We start from the raw sequence: 16,062 nt of genomic DNA, 5'->3' as shown, positions 1-16,062 counted from the left end.
ATCATCTCTGAATCATTTTTTTTTTCAGTGTGCGGTGCGGTATAACGCCGTTCCTTTCTGCGCTACCAGCTGGCCGCTTACCTCCATGTGGACAGCTTTCCTGCTGTTACCAGTTTGTCCCGTAGCTCGCGTGTTCGTCGGCAGACTTGAGACACCGAGAGGAGTTGACTGCAACAACAGGATTTAAGTCTGGTGAAGAACGGTTCCAGAAAGCAGGTAAGCTAAAAACAGAAGCCAAAAAATAAAAGTAAAAGTAAATAACAGGGTGAAAATGTGGTAAAATCTGAAAACGTGGTGAAAATCAGGCGGGGGCTTTTCTTTTTCTGGAGTGCTTTTCAAAACACTGTCGGTTGGGTTTAGGGAAGGGGGCAGGATTGGGGTGATCGGTCAGTCAGTCAGTCATTCAGTCGGTCAGTCAGTCAGTCGACAGCAGCCTCTGGTGGATTTGCGCGAGCACAGCAGGCACGATTTGCACTCGAGAGAAAAATTTGAGATCTGAAAAAGTGCACACAGCGGCCTCTGGTGGATTCACAAAAACAAAAACTGCAAAAAACATACCTCCTGCGACTTATTTGGCACTCTCCAGAAATGTATATAGGGGTACATTTTCCAAATGAGCCTTGGTAGATATCCAATCAGTTGTGGCAGAGATGGATTACAACTCTTCTCCTCCTATAGGGCTTGAGTGTCCACATACGTGCACAGCACATTTTAGCTCTTAAGTGGCTATTTAAAATACTTTGAGTGTTTTATATTTTGTTATAGACACACAGTGTCATCCTGCAACTGTTTTGCAGCATATGAGATGTCCCAAACACTATTTTTAACTGTCCAAAATGGGGAAAAATATTGTTTTTACTCTCTGATAGTCAAAGCAAGTAAAAAAAAAATTCTATGTTAAATATGCATTAAAAAACACTCAGAAAAAGGAGTTTTATGTAAATTTGTCTCTAAAAGTACATCAAATCAAAAGATGATAAAGAGTTTTATTCTAATTAGGTTCTAATAAGCCCAAATTGCAAAGAGAAATGAAAAATGCATCTAAAAAACACCTTGGGCCTTAAGAGGTTATGTAAAAGTGTAAAGAAACAGTTTTCCGTAATTTGTAATTCATGTTTTTATTATTATTTATGCTTTTGAATCGCATTATGAGACCTTGATCTTTCTTCTGACACCTTAAAAAGAAACTCTTAAAAAGTTGGAAAAAGTGACTTTTATGTACACTTTTAATAGTTCCAAGACCAATGACGAGATGATCCCAAGGTTTCCATATCCTGGACCAGGCCGTATCCTGAGCAGCTACCGTGGTGGTCACGGAAGAGTGGAGAACATGAGACTGATTCCTGTGACGCTCCAGAGACAGACGAGTCTTCGCTGAGGCCAGCTTCCAGCCTCCGCCACTGAGACTTCACTTCCGCCTTTAGTGAAGTTTTTTCCCTCTCCGCTGTCGCCACTGGCTTGCATGGTTCGGGATCTGTAGAGCTGCGCATCGTTGGATTTGCTCTTCAATATTTGGACTCTCAGTAGTGATTATTAAACCACACTGAACTGAGCTCAACTGAACTGAACTTAAACACTACAAACTGAACTACACTGTTCCTATTTACTGTGACCTTTTATGTGAAGCTGCTTTGACACAATCTACATTGTATAAGCGCTATACAAATAAAGCTGAATTGAATTGAATAGTTTAATGTGCTGTATTGACTGGGTTGGTGTTGTATATTCAACTCAGGCTCATTCTGAAAACGCACCCCTATATACATTTCTGGACAGCGCCAAATACGTCCCAGGAGCTACTTTTTTTGCAGTTTTTATATGAATCCACCAGAGGCCACTGTGTACGATTGTTCAGATCTCAAATTTCTCTCGCGAGTGCCATTCATGCCTGCTGTTTTCACATCAAAAGCTGACAGAGCAGAGATCAACATCTTATAATGCAATTCACAACCGGAAATAAAAGAGAAAATACAGAAAATGTTCATTAACATATTTTTTTACAGAGTAGTGTTAAAGCATATACACTACCTGACAAAAGTCTAGTCGTGGATCTCAGTTGTAAGAGCAACAAATAATAACTAGAGTTCTAGTTAATCGTTTAGAAAAGTGTCAGAAGGTGGATATTTCTGCTGAATCATCTGTTGAACTGCATCAATCATCACAAATACTGCAGAAGACCTACTGGAACTCACATGGACCCAAGATTCTCACAGAAATCAGTCAAGTTTGGTGAAGGAGAAATCATGGTTTGGGGTTACATTCAGTATGGGGTGTGCGAGAGATCTGCAGAGTGGATGATCAACATCAACAGCCTGAGGTATCAAGACATTTGTGCTGCCCATTACATTACAAACCACAGGAGAGGGACAATTCTCCAGCAGGATAGCGCTCCTTCTCATACTTCAGCCTCCACATCAAAGCTCCTGAAAGCAAAGAAGGTCAAAGTGCTCCAGAATTGGCCAGCCCAGTCACCAGACATGAACATTATTGAGCATGTCTGGGGTAAGATGAAGGTGTAGGCGTTGAAGATGAACACAAAGAATCTTGATGAACTCTGGGAGTCCTGCAAGAAGGCTTTCTTTGCCATTCCAGATGACTTTATTAATCAGTGATTTGAGTCATTGCAGAGATGTATGGATGCAGTCCTCCAAGCTCATGATGGAGTCAGACACAATATTCATTCTGTTTCCACTGCAGCATGACCACATATTCTAGACTGGACATTATTGAAGGTTCAGTGAGCAGACTTTAGTCTAAGCAAAGTCAGACTTTACTGTACTAATTAAATAAATAATAATCAAGGCATGATCATATTTTATTGTGGTAAAATAAGCGTCATCTAGAGGCCTTTACCTTTCATATAAGACACTTCTGATGCCAAATCATCAACTAGAAGTCAAGTTATTACTTGTTGCCGACTTGGATAGGCCGCAAGACTTTTGTCAAGTAGTGTATACCCATTTCCCTAAAAGCGACAAGTTGACTTTACTTAAAACAGTGAGTAAATCTATTATAGTTTGGAACTATTAAGTTTACTTATTTTTTTTATAATTATGAATATTTAATTTTTTCAGTGGTTTATCTTGCACTGTATTATTATTCAGCTAAAGAATAACAATGTGCGCTAGTAAAGAAACAAACAAACAAACAAAAAGACTGTAGATTTTGATTTCACACAGACTTCACTAACAGCTGAACGCTTCGTGATTTGTGTCCCGCTGAGCTCTTAATGCGAGGATATGGCAACAAGCTCCGCGTTCCTGCAGAGATTAGATCCAGCCCTGAGCAAAACACACGCCTGTAGCTTTATCGCGGTCTTGAAAAGCTTGATTAGCTTGTTTAGGTGAGCTTAATCAGAGTCCTGGAGGACATTAACCTGAGATCTTAAGACTCATCACACTGAGTGCAATTAAGTGATGCGCGTGTATGATGATGAAGAAGAAGAAGATGCTCTCGAATAGAAACTGCTGAAATATATATAATTTCGGGATCAACAGCGCAGTGTGTGCATCCATAATATAGCCGCATCAAAGGATTGTTTGTGAGCGAGTGTGATTTGCGGATTAATTGGGAAAGTTTATAATTTGCACCCACATCCAAAAAATATGGAGTCAGATCAGTCTCAAAAATAAAACATTTACGAAATATAATTCATAGATGAACAACACAGTTCACATCTACAAAATCCAATTTGTGAGTTCAAAGGTGCGCGCGAACTGGGGAGCAGGTATGAAGATGGTTGCACGTTGGGCTCGATACGCATGGGGACTGAACCAAAAAGGTGAGGAGCGAAGGGGGTGGGTATTCCGGGAGTTTTCCGGGAGACAGAACAATATGAGAGTTGGGTGGTAGATGGGTCTGAAATACGGGAGACACTCCTGGGAAAAACGGGAGTGTTGGCAGGTATGCTGTGGTCTGCAATGACTGGGTAGGTGCAAAGAGTGTCAAACAGTCATGTGTGTGTGTGTGTGTGTGTGTGTGTGTGTGTGTGTGTGTGTGTGTGTGTGTGTGGACTATCCTGTTGCAAAACGCGTCGAAAAGTCCTACATGACAGTAATAGTTCGATTAAGGTGTTTACATGTCTGTATTGAACTTCAATAATGCGACCAAAATCGGCATACTCCACACGTCTTAATTCGATATCTCTTTAGTTCGATTATGACCCTAATCTGATTAATCAAAATCCCTCTTTACATGGTTAACTCTTAATCAGAGTATTGTCTTAATCGCATTACAATCGAATTATTGGTGTCCATGTAAATGTAGTCAATGTCTGCTTGTCTCTTTGTGATGCGCTCGCGCCTTCCAGACGCCCCCAGTTAAATGAATGCCGTGAGCACACCGCGAATCACGTGACAAAAACTGATTGATCAGCTTCAGCTTGTATGGAATATACACATTTCGGTAGACTAATTATCTCAAACAAGCACAGAACACCCAAACACTGCGGTGCTTTGTAATTTTATTCACAAATAAAACTCGTATCAGAGCTGCAGCAATGTTTCGCCAGCTTGTCATCCACTGAGAAAACCAACAAAGGCTTATTCTGAAAACGTAACCCTATAGACATTCTGGAGACCGCAAATTACGTAGCCAGAGGTACATATGGCCGCATTTCACTTTTTAAACGAACGTTACGGGGTGGTATGATGCTGTTCCTTTTCTTGCTTACCAGCTGACCGCTTACCCCCATATGAACAGCTTTCCCACTATAACCAGTTTGTCCTGTTAGCTCGCCATGTATGTCGGCGGACTTGAGAGGCAGAGAGGAGTTGACCACGACGACGGGGTTTGAGTCTGGTGAAGAACAGTTCCAGAAATCAGGTTAGACTAAAACAGAATCCAAAATATAAAATAAACAAGTAAATAACAGTGTGAGAATGTGGTAAAATCTGAAAACGTGGTAAAAAAATCAGACGAGGGCTCTTCATTTTCTGGAGTGAAATGTGTTGGTTGGGGTTAGGGAAGTGGGTGGGCGGGTCAGTTAACAAAATTAGTTGGGTTTAGGGAAGGGTGATGGTGGGTCAGTCGATCGGTCAGTCAGTCAGTCATTCAGTCAACAGCGGCCTCTGGTGGGTTGATGCGAGAACAGCAGGCGTGAATGGCATTTGCAAGACAATTTGAGATCTCGAAAAGCGTACACAGCGGCCTCTTGTGGATTCGCGAAAACAAAAACTGCAGAAAAGCGTGCCAACAGGACGTATTTTGCGGTTTCCAAAACTGTGTGTAGAGGTACGTTTTCAGAATGAGCCTGGGTTGGAGAAAACGGTTGATGGTCACCTAGCAAGCTACAACCTACAAAGCACCACCTCTTCCCCACCTCTGGTCTGTAAAATTGTCAAGTGTTTGTCCACGGGAACTGAAAGTTTGAGGACCACTGTATTAGTTGATATTGCAGTATCATCAACAAAGTGTTCCTACAGTATGCTTCAAAAACACTACAGTATTTACTACTGTTTACATTTCTATAGTATTTTTACGTGGGTTTCTCATTTTTCCCGAAATTTTTCGTTTTTTTGAGAGATTTTTTAGAGACCTTCGTTCGTTTAATGCCAAATGGAGAAACTTAAGAGATATATCCTGGGTTGCCAGGTTTTCACAAACAAAACAAGCCTAATGGCCTGTCAAAACTAGCCTATAATATGCCATCAAATGTAAAATAGATTTAAACACAACCATTCATTCATTTACCTTCGGCTTAGTCCCTTTGTTAATCAGGGGTCGCCACAGTGGAATGAACCACCAACTATTCCAGCATATGTTTTACACAGCGGATGCCCTTCCGGCCGCAACCCAGTACTGGCAAACACACACACACACTCATACACTATGGCCAATTTAGCTTATTCAATTCCCCTATAGCGCATGCGTTTGGACTGTGGGTGAAACCAGAGCACCCGGAGGAAATCCACACTAACACGGGGAGAACATGCAAACTCCACACAGAAATGCCAACTGGCCCAATTGGGACTTGACCTTTGTGCTGTGAGGCGTCAATGCTAATCGCTGAGCTACCATGTCGCCACTAAACACAACCATATAAGTGTAATTACTCCAATATGTCTTTAACAGGAGAAAAATGAGGGAAAAATCTGAGTAAGTGTTTAAAAGTGGCCCAGGGATTTGGCAACCCTATTGTGCTAGACATGAAGTATTAGCTAAAAAGGTGATGATTCTGTTCACTTCTGGTGTGAATTGGCTGCTGCATCATGTTGAGTGTGAAAGGGCCTTTACACTGTCAGGACGGTCAAATCAGGAGGAGGAATCGAAGAAATCTTTTGAAAATACAGCAGACAGAGGCCAAAAATAAATCTGCAGGAAACAGAGCCTATGATGCAACGCCATCAGCAGCATCTGAACCATCAGCAGGAGATCCAAAACACACTGTAAAATATCCTGAGCAGATTAACCTGTGGAGAGCGCGCGCGCATGTGTGTGTATATGAATAGGAAATCATTATAAAAGAAAACAAAAAAAGTCTGTGTCTGCATGTAAGCTAAACCTTTGCTGTGTCTAATCCATCTGCCAGCGTCTCCTCATTCAATCATTTACTTTACTTATTTTAGGTTATTATTTTTTTAGTAGCTAAGGTGTTCTAAGCGGCTGCTAGAGCATTGCTAGATAGTTGCTAGGGTGTTCTGAGGGGTTGCTAGGCAGTTGCTAGGGTGTTCTGAGTGGTTGCTAGGTGGATGCTAGGGGGTTCTGAGTGGTTGCTAGGCAGTTGCTAGAGTGTTCTGAGTGATTGCTAGGCAGTTGCGAGAGTGTTCTTAGTGGTTGCTAGGGTGTTCTGAGTGGTTGCTAGGCTGTTGCTAGGGTGTTCTGAGTGGTTGCTAGGTGGATGCTAGGGGGTTCTGAGTGGTTGCTAGGCAGTTGCTAGAGTGTTCTGAGTGGTTGCTAGGGTGTTCTGAGTGGTTGCTAGGTGGTTGCTAGGGTGTTCTGAGTGGTTGCTAGGTGGTTGCTATAATATGCCATCAACCATTTGTAAAACAGATATAAACACAACCATATAAATGTAAATTTATTGCTAGACAGTTGCTAGGGTGTTCTGAGTGGTTGCTAGGGCAATGCTAGACAGTTGCTAGGGTTTTCTGAGTGGTTGCTAGGTGATTGCTATACTACGCCATCACCCATTTGTTAAATAGGTATAAACCCAAACATATAAATGTAAATTTATTGCTAGATAGTTGCTAGGGTGTTTTAAGTGGTTGCTTGGTGGTTGCAAGTGTGTTCTGGGTGGTTGCTAGGCGGTTGTTAGAGTGTTCTGAGTGGTTGCTAGGTGGTTGCTCGGGTGTTCCGGGTGGTTGCTAGGGTGTTCTGAGTGGTTGCTAGGTGATTGCTATAATATGCCATCACCCATTTGTAAAATAGATATAAACACAACCATATAAATGTAAATGTATTCCTAGATCATCACTAGGGTGTTCTGAGTGGTTGCTAGGTGGTTGCAAGGGTGTTCTGAGTGGTTGCTAGGTGATTGCTATAATATGCCATAATATGTAAAATAGATGTAAACACAACCATATAAATGTAAATATATTGATAGACAGTTGATAGGATGTTCTGAGTGGTTGCTATGGTGTTTTGAGGGGTTGCTAAGGTGTTATGAGGGGTTCCTATGAAGTTGCTAAGATGTTGCTACAGTTGGTGGTTGCTAGGATGTTTTGAGTGGTTGTTAGACTGTTGCTAGGCAGTTGCTAGGGTGTTCTGAATGGTTGCTAAGGCATTGCTAGATGGTTATTAGGGTGTTTTGTGTGGTTACTATGGTGTTGAAAGGCAGTTGCTAAGATGTTCTAAGTAGTTGCTAGGCGGATGCTTAGGAAGTGCTAGACGTTTGCTAAGGTTTCTGAGGGGTTACTAGATGGTTGCTAAGGTGTTCTGAGGGGTTGCTAGCGTGTTGTTAGTCAGTTGCTAAGTTGCTAAGTCTTCTGAGTGTTTGCTAAGGCAACCATAGGTGGTGGTTAGGGCGTTTTGAGTGGTTGCTATGGTGTTGCAAGGCAGTTGCTAAGGTGTTCTAAGCTGTTGCTAAGGCATTGCTAGATGGTCGCTGTGTTCTGAGTGGTTACTGGATGGTTGCTAAGGTGTTCTGAGTGGTTACTGGATGGTTGCTAAGGTGTTCTGAGTGGTTGCTAAGGTTTTGCTAGATGGATGCTAGAATGTTTTGAGTGATAGTTGACTGTTGCTTGGCAGTTCTGAGTGGTTGCTAAGGCATTGCTAGATGGTTGTTAGGGTGTTCTGAGTGGTTGATATGGTGTTGTAAGTCAGTTGCTAAGATGTCCTGATTGGTTACTGGAAGGTTGCTAATGTGTTCTGAATGGTTGCTAAGTGGTTGCTAGGGTGTTCTGAGTGGTTGCTAGGGTGTTGCTATAGTGTTTTTAGTGGTTGTTAGACTGCTGCTAGACAACTGCTAGGGTGTTCTGAGTGGTTGCAAAGGCATTACTAAACGGTTGCTAGGGTGTTCTCAGAGGTTGCTAAGGTTTTTCTAGACGGTTTCTAGGGTGTTCTGAACAGTTGCCAGGGTTGGTAATAACCTGTAATTATTTAGTTATTACAAGTAACCATTTGGCCTGCACCATGCATGAATCCTGCAGACTCCAGCGCTCTTCTGAGTGTCTTTAAATAGTTTTTCTCTGAGATCGCTGTACAAACTCTGTTCACAGTACAAACTACAGTTTGCGAGGACACAAACACAAGCAGACAGATGTCAGCATCAGCTATAGCTGCATCACTGCACTGCTCAGATGTTTTCCTTTTCTGGAGAAAGATGAACAGAAAAAGTGGTGAAAACCATCATATTTATTATTATGAACTCTGACTTCACTGTGTTTGTAGATGAAATGACAGTTCACCTCTGAGATTTGCAGCCAAATTACATGGAGTGAAAAGTTTTACAGCCGAAAAGAAAATGAATGAATGATTGAGGCTCAACTTTGATGCTTGCGTTTGCAGCAGCTCCACGTCCACAACTTCACACAGTGGGTTAAATTAGACTGTTCAGTCTCAGTGTTCAGTCTATTTCTTCCACTGTATCTGTTCAGCTGAGGGAACGGAACCAATCGTTATGTCAGACACAGCGACATTCCAAGATGGTGGCACCCTTGCACTAAAAGCTATAGTAAAACATGCCGTTTTCTTCTAAACGGTTTCATTTGTCGAGTTTGTTATATATATATTTTTATTGAAGTGGAAACTAATGTACAAAATAATATAAACTTGACTGAGTGCTTCACTTCCCCTCTAATATCTTAATAACAGGTAATGGTGTAAACGGTGTATATTGTTACTTAAACCGTGTTTCCGAAATTACTTTAGAAAGCAGCATCATTATAATTATACACCATGACGGATTCTCTCCCTCAAAAAAATGTGCACTTATTTTTCTTTGTTGAACTACATTTTGAGGCACATTTAACAAACAATAATAATGCAATAGGGTTCAGTTCAGATACTGAGATTCCTGAGAAAACTCAAACTCTTGATACTCATCTGAATAAATAACGCTCGAAGCTAGACATATTTTTGTTTCCATCTATCAAAACAATTGCGTAAAAAGCACATGTCAGGATGCCAAAACCTTTTTTCTTTTATAAGTCTGCGTGCCTGTAACTCGAGAATACTAAACATATTTCAAGATGATTTTATTTTTATTTTCCTTAAAGAGACAGTGTGTGTTTATTTGATAGCTGTAGGTACTGCAAGTTAGGCTACCTCATACACATAAACAGACATAAAAACTAAATCAACTCAGATTAAACATTGAATTAAAGTTTAATTCATTGTTTAATCTGAGTTGATTTAGTTTGTATGTTAATTATTAAACCATTACTTCATCTTATTATTAGTGCTGTCAATAGATAAAAAATAATTAACAAATTAATCACACTTTTTTTGCAATTAATCGCGATTAATCACATTTAAAAGACTGAAGCTTGTCATTTCGGCTATTCAGATGTAAAATTAATGTAAACGCAGGACAAAAAACTATTTCAATTCCAAATATGATTGTTTGTTAGACTTTTTGTTTAACTTGTAACACAGAGTTCTTCATGTAAACAACATACCTGCAATAGACCATCCTCAAACTGTTGGCTTGACAGCCAGATTCATTACAGAAATAAAAACACAGGCATGTCAATGCCATTTGAATTTCAAAACAATCAATGCCAATAACAAACAAAAAGGATTTCCATGTTGGATTCTCAGTGGACTGCAAAACATTCCAAAATATAGGCAAAATTATAATAATAAAAAGAATACAAACAATTGTACTCATTGGAAAGTTGTATTGCTGAGAGTTGAGGACATTAATTATCAAGTAGAAACAGTTTTGTTTAGTCCTCCTTTACATTCAGCCAGTCGCTAAGACAGTCCAGTCTGTTGACATTATCGGGGGACAGTGTGGCCATTTTCTTTTGAATGATGTGAGCTGAGAGTGAGAACAGTCTCTCACAAGCAGAATCACTGAATCAGCATATGACTTTTGGTGCCTAATTTTGGTGCCACTGGTGCTACAACAAGGATGTAAGAAGCATTAAGGGGTACAACAAAGGCACCCAAAGGTACGCGTTGTGTCCCACCAAAGACTCTAGAATTCTTACAGAGACTTTGGTTACACCATCTCTAAACATTTAATTCTAAACAACTTTGAGGGATACGGACACCGTCCGTTTATTCTTGTTGCTAGGCAACACATGCACACATACACACACAACATGCGCAGTACAGCCAAAGAGCTTAGAATGACCAATAGAACATTCCATTGCAACAGCAGCGCCCAGCAACAGCCCTGGATTCCGCCATTTTGGAGTGAAAGCGAATCGTCCATTGGATCTTGTTACTGTCGCGATGGCAAGCAGCTGCTTTGTTTTTATTTATTTATTTAAGAAGCGCATTAAAGCTGAGATTCAACCTGAAAGACGACAATACAACACTTACTATCACAATCATCAGCACTTTTAATAGTTTATTTTACAGACTTATAACATGCTGTTGCTCTATTGGAATTTTCATTCCAAAATGGCTGCCGCACCATCTAGTGGTTGTTTCCCCAAATTGCACTAGAGTGTCACCTCTTGGTGATTCTATGCTCTTTAGTACAGACTCCCTTCAGATTCATCTGAAGGGAACACGTCAAACTTAATGACACATTTGTAATTGTTGAATTCGCTGAATGCGCTGACACAACACTGGAATGCACTGTCTTTGACAGCTTGCGACATCATCTGGCACTTTCATTTAGTACATTTACATGGACACCAATAGTCCGATTTTAATATGATTAAGATAATACTCTATTTAAGAGTCGACCATGTAAACAGCAATTTTTGATTACCTTAAAGGACCACCGAGTCACGAAATGCAGAGGTTTTTTGCTTTCCATTCGGCATGCGGTATCAAATTCCATTAAAACAGCACTCTTCCAGCACTCCTTACCACATATTCTTATCCAATAATTGTCGCGGGGACATGATCAATATGTCGCTGAGTGAAAGTGAAACTGGCGAAGTCGAAAGATTAAGAATGAAACACCCGAAATTACATGAAACTCTGGAGGAAACGCTGGATAGTCTGGTGATGCGACATTATTTGTTTTATACTGAAACTTTACTTCTAAAAGTGTGTGTGAATGAGTGTGTATGGGTGTTTCCCAGTACTGGGTTGCGGCTGTAAACAAATGCTATATGGGTTTAATACATATGCTGGATAAGTTGGCTTGGTAAGTAACTAAGCCGAAGGAAAATGAATGAATGAATGCCACGTATGTGGCGAGCCACTGTGCAAACACAGTGGAAAAGCTGTCCATATGGAGGTAAGCCGTCAGCTTGTAGCGCGAAAAGAAACCGAATCTGTCAGCAATGTCATTTCACACCGTATCTTTCGGTTTAAAGATGAAATGCAGCCATACGTACCTCTGGCTATATAATTCACGCTCTACAGAAATGTATACAGGGGTACATATTCACAATGAGCCTGTGTTGAACTGTTCAGGTAAGTTGAATTAGAGTCTCTTTCTATCTCTCCAAATAACAACCAATGAGTGTGCGCTGCTGCATAAAAAGTGATCCTAATGAGCCTTTTTTTAATGCAAACAGCACATTTGATGATTATATCACAGACCAAAATTCCAACTTACCCAGAAGTTCATTTGATTTCATTCTTCTGGAGTCGCTGACAGCAACCACCCGCCGTCAAAATTGTTGTAATCAGGATGTGCATAAAACACTAACACTGTCATCATGCAAAATGGATAAGACGACAACATTGTCAGCAGTTTGCATCCCGCAGTTAATTTGCCATCTGCTCCACCTGAAGGGTGATAATTACACAGAAATGGGACGAGACGGGCTGTTTTCCCCCCCTGTACGAATGAGGCAATATATATGCATGGAAATCCTGCGAAGCTTTTTTTGAAGGTGTTTAAGACTTTCATTAAGCCCGGTGTTGTGTCTTAAAAAACATGCTGATAAAAGACTGCTGCTATGCTTATGGCTGGCTTTTATTCCTCTCGTCTGCTAAAGTGTGTTTAAGGGCAGATTGTTTGTCGGAAGTTAGTATTGTTGCATTGTTGCACACCTGGGACAGACACTTCAACGTTAATTGGATCTTTAGGAACTCTATAAAATTGTATATTTTGTAGTTTCTGTAGTGTCCTAATATTTTGCAATCAAACGACGTTCATATTGAGGATGCTTCAGTATTGCAGACGTTACATTTGTAAGCTAAAATTAGCATTAAAACCTTAGAAAAGGACATTTTTACACTACAAAAATGATTTTCTTGCTAGGTTTTGTCTTGTTTGTAGTCCAAATAACTAAACATTCTTAAATTAACAAACATTTTTAGACTAGTAAAATATTGTCTTGCTTTCAGAAAAAATAAGCCCTATCATACACCCGGCGCAACAAGGAGCAAGACGTGTTTGGCGTGATGTGTTGCTATTTTCAGACCAGCGCAACCCTAATTTTCATGTTTTGTGCACAATGTTGTTTAAATAGCAAATCCATTTGCGCCGCTTTGTGGACTGATGGGTGTGCCGGTCTGTATAGGAGGTGTGTTAAGGCGCATTGTTGCTATTTTGAGGAACTGAAATAGACCACACCATTCACCAACTAAAAGCTGGATTAAAGTCCAGCAGAGTGCGTTAGTAATACCAGCCTGATCTCACGAGAAAATGTAAGTATTTTACGTTTTGTCAGTTTAGTGGCTAATTCGTACGTGTTCAATCGTACGAAATTGTACGATTTTAAAAAGGAGGCCTGGCACCTAACCCCACCCCTAAACCCAACTGTCACTGAGGGATGAGCAAATCGTACTAAATTGTACGAATTAGATTGTACGAATTCATACGAATTAGCCACTAAATCAAAAAATTATGAATTGTCGTGAGATTGTGTTGGTAATACACACAGGATGATCAGTAATACACAAATATCTTTACAGATAAAACTATTAAAGGATTAAAATGTTACAAAAATGATTATTTTCTACATAAATATAAACTCTACTGCCTCTATGCGTCATCTCGGGGGGCTTTTTCAGTTCATTCATGAGAATCTGCATTAGTATAATGTTATTATTATTAGCAGTATTATTTATTATATGCATATTTATATGTGTTTGAATAAAAACCAGTTTATATTTGTCCACCAGTGGGGTTTTGTAGACATCTGTATCACCATATGGGTCATCAGAACAGGATGTGTATTTGGATATAAGCAAAGACTACACAAGACGTGTCACTCGTATACGTTTGAATGGAAAAAGTGTAACAGTCAGTATGGCGAATGAAGCCCCGCCTACTAGTTCACGAGCCAATCAGTGATCACTATAGAATGACTATTCTCCAGGGGAGGGGCTTGGACTAGACGTGAGTTTCTGCAGATTTTGTGTGATACGAACATTTAGAAATGAAACTAAATAGACAGTTGTTGTTTAATTTGATTGGTTATTCTTAATATGTGCGTGATCGTAATCTTGGCAAGTAGTTTTGGAGAATTTGATGTTTCCCCGTTCAAACAGAATGCCCGAGCATATTGCCCTTTGATATAACTCAGTGTTTTGACCACGCTTCGTTATTATTGTTCATTTATTAATTTGCTGGAGATGAGAACTGAATTTAGAAATAGTTTTGAATCAAATCTTTGCACTTAACAAAGGAAATTAAATATGTCGGCTAATGGATGTCTTTAGCGGAGTGTTTCCACTGTTTCCTTATCCACGAGAGAAAAAGAAAGTAAAGAGGCTGAATGGAGGAGGCTCGTTCTTTATCCTCCCGCTGCAGATGCTCTGATTAACTGATTTCTCGCTAGTGAAGCGTTCAGTTTTTACACTTGCAAAGTCCACCATGTATATAGCAAATGCACCATGGCGAGATGCAACTGACTCTTAAAGGGAATAGGAGATGAGACTCTGATTGGTTTAATGCACGTTATGCTCAAAACACACCCAGAACTCATTAAGAGAATAAGCTCAACCCTGTTAGACCATGCACCATGGGTGCAGAGCTTATTTTTCCATGCTTAAAATAGCAAAAGTGGATTCAGACACGCTAATGCTTTTGCGCCATGAGCTTTAGACTTTGCGCCTAGATCGTTAAAATAGAGCCCTCAGTGTTGTTTTCAGAAATAATGAGTCAAAATGAAGTGAGTTTTCCTTGTTCTGGTAAAGCATTTGCTCACAACTTTAATATGACTGATGTTTTCTCTCTTTAAGCTAGTTTGACTGATGTCTGACATGACGTCATTTCGAACTAAATCAGGCCAAAAATTAAGTTCTTCTTTTAATTCGTTTCAGCAAATGAAAACAATTTCTTTTTGCTCTCAAACGCACTTAACAATAAGGTTGTATCAGCCTGATCGCATGAGAAAACATAAGTATTTTACGTTTTGTCAGTTTAGTGGCTAATTTGAATGAATTCTTATGAGTTTAGTCCTATGAAATTGTACGATTTTAAAAAGGAGGCGTGGCACCTAACCCCACCCCTAAACCCAACCGTCATTGGGGGATGAGCAAATCGTACTAAATTGTACGAATTAGATACGAATTAGCCACTAAATCAAAAAGTTACGAATTGCCGTGAGATTGTGTTGGTTGTATTAGTTAATGTTAGTTAATGGATTTACCAACATCAACAAACAATGAACAACACATTTATTACAGTTTTTGTTGATGTTAGCTAATGGAAATACAGTTGTTCATTGTTAGTTGACGTGCATTGAGAGAAATTTATTTATAAACTAATTTCGAGAGGATCGTGTGCTTAGGATTGTTCACGGCTGGTCCCACATCAGCTTACGATTGATTGACCAATAAGAATTTCTGACCCCGCCCCACCTCTACTCCCCCTCCTTTCTAGATGGGTGACACGGCGGCCCAGTGATTAGCACTGTTGTCTCACAGCAGGAATGTCTCCGGTTAAAGTCTCTACTAAACCAGTTGACATTTCTGTGCGGAGTTTGCACGTTCTCCCTGTGCTCGCATGGGTTTGCCCCAGGTTCTCTGGTTTCCTCTTACAGTCCAAAAAACACACAACCTAAGTAAACTTAACATACCAAATTGACACCATAGTCAAGCTCTTAGCAAGCTGTATATCTCTCCTTAGCCATCCATATATCTGTCATTAGCCAGAAATAAGTCAGGGGAGTTCATCGAGATTAACCTCAGCTCAAACTCCCCTCTCGCCCTGCTAGCGAGAGGGAGCCCCGGGCTCAAGGATCTCATAAGCCAAGGCCTCTCTCCTGGGACAAACAAGCTTTAATACCAAACATCAGCTAAATGTGAACTCTTGAATTAATGTTAACAAGCATGAGTTTGGATGTTAATAATGCATCAGTAAATGTTGAACTATGATTAATAAATGCTGTACTAGTAATGTTCATAATTAGTAAATACATTAACTAATGAAGCCTCACTGTAAAGCGTGACCTATTAAAATACCCCCACCATCAATTACTCCTCACATTCCTGAATTATCTGCAATATAAATATGTTTTATATTAAAAATAATCCGAATAGAAGTAATTTTCATGCATGCCGAATTAAAAAAACACATGTGCAAACAAGAAA

The sequence above is a fragment of the Danio aesculapii genome, chromosome 2, assembly GCF_903798145.1.
Source record: "Danio aesculapii chromosome 2, fDanAes4.1, whole genome shotgun sequence".
NCBI lineage: Eukaryota > Metazoa > Chordata > Actinopteri > Cypriniformes > Danionidae > Danio > Danio aesculapii.
The sequence above is the reverse complement of the archived record's forward strand: the minus strand, read 5'-3'. Positions refer to the sequence as shown.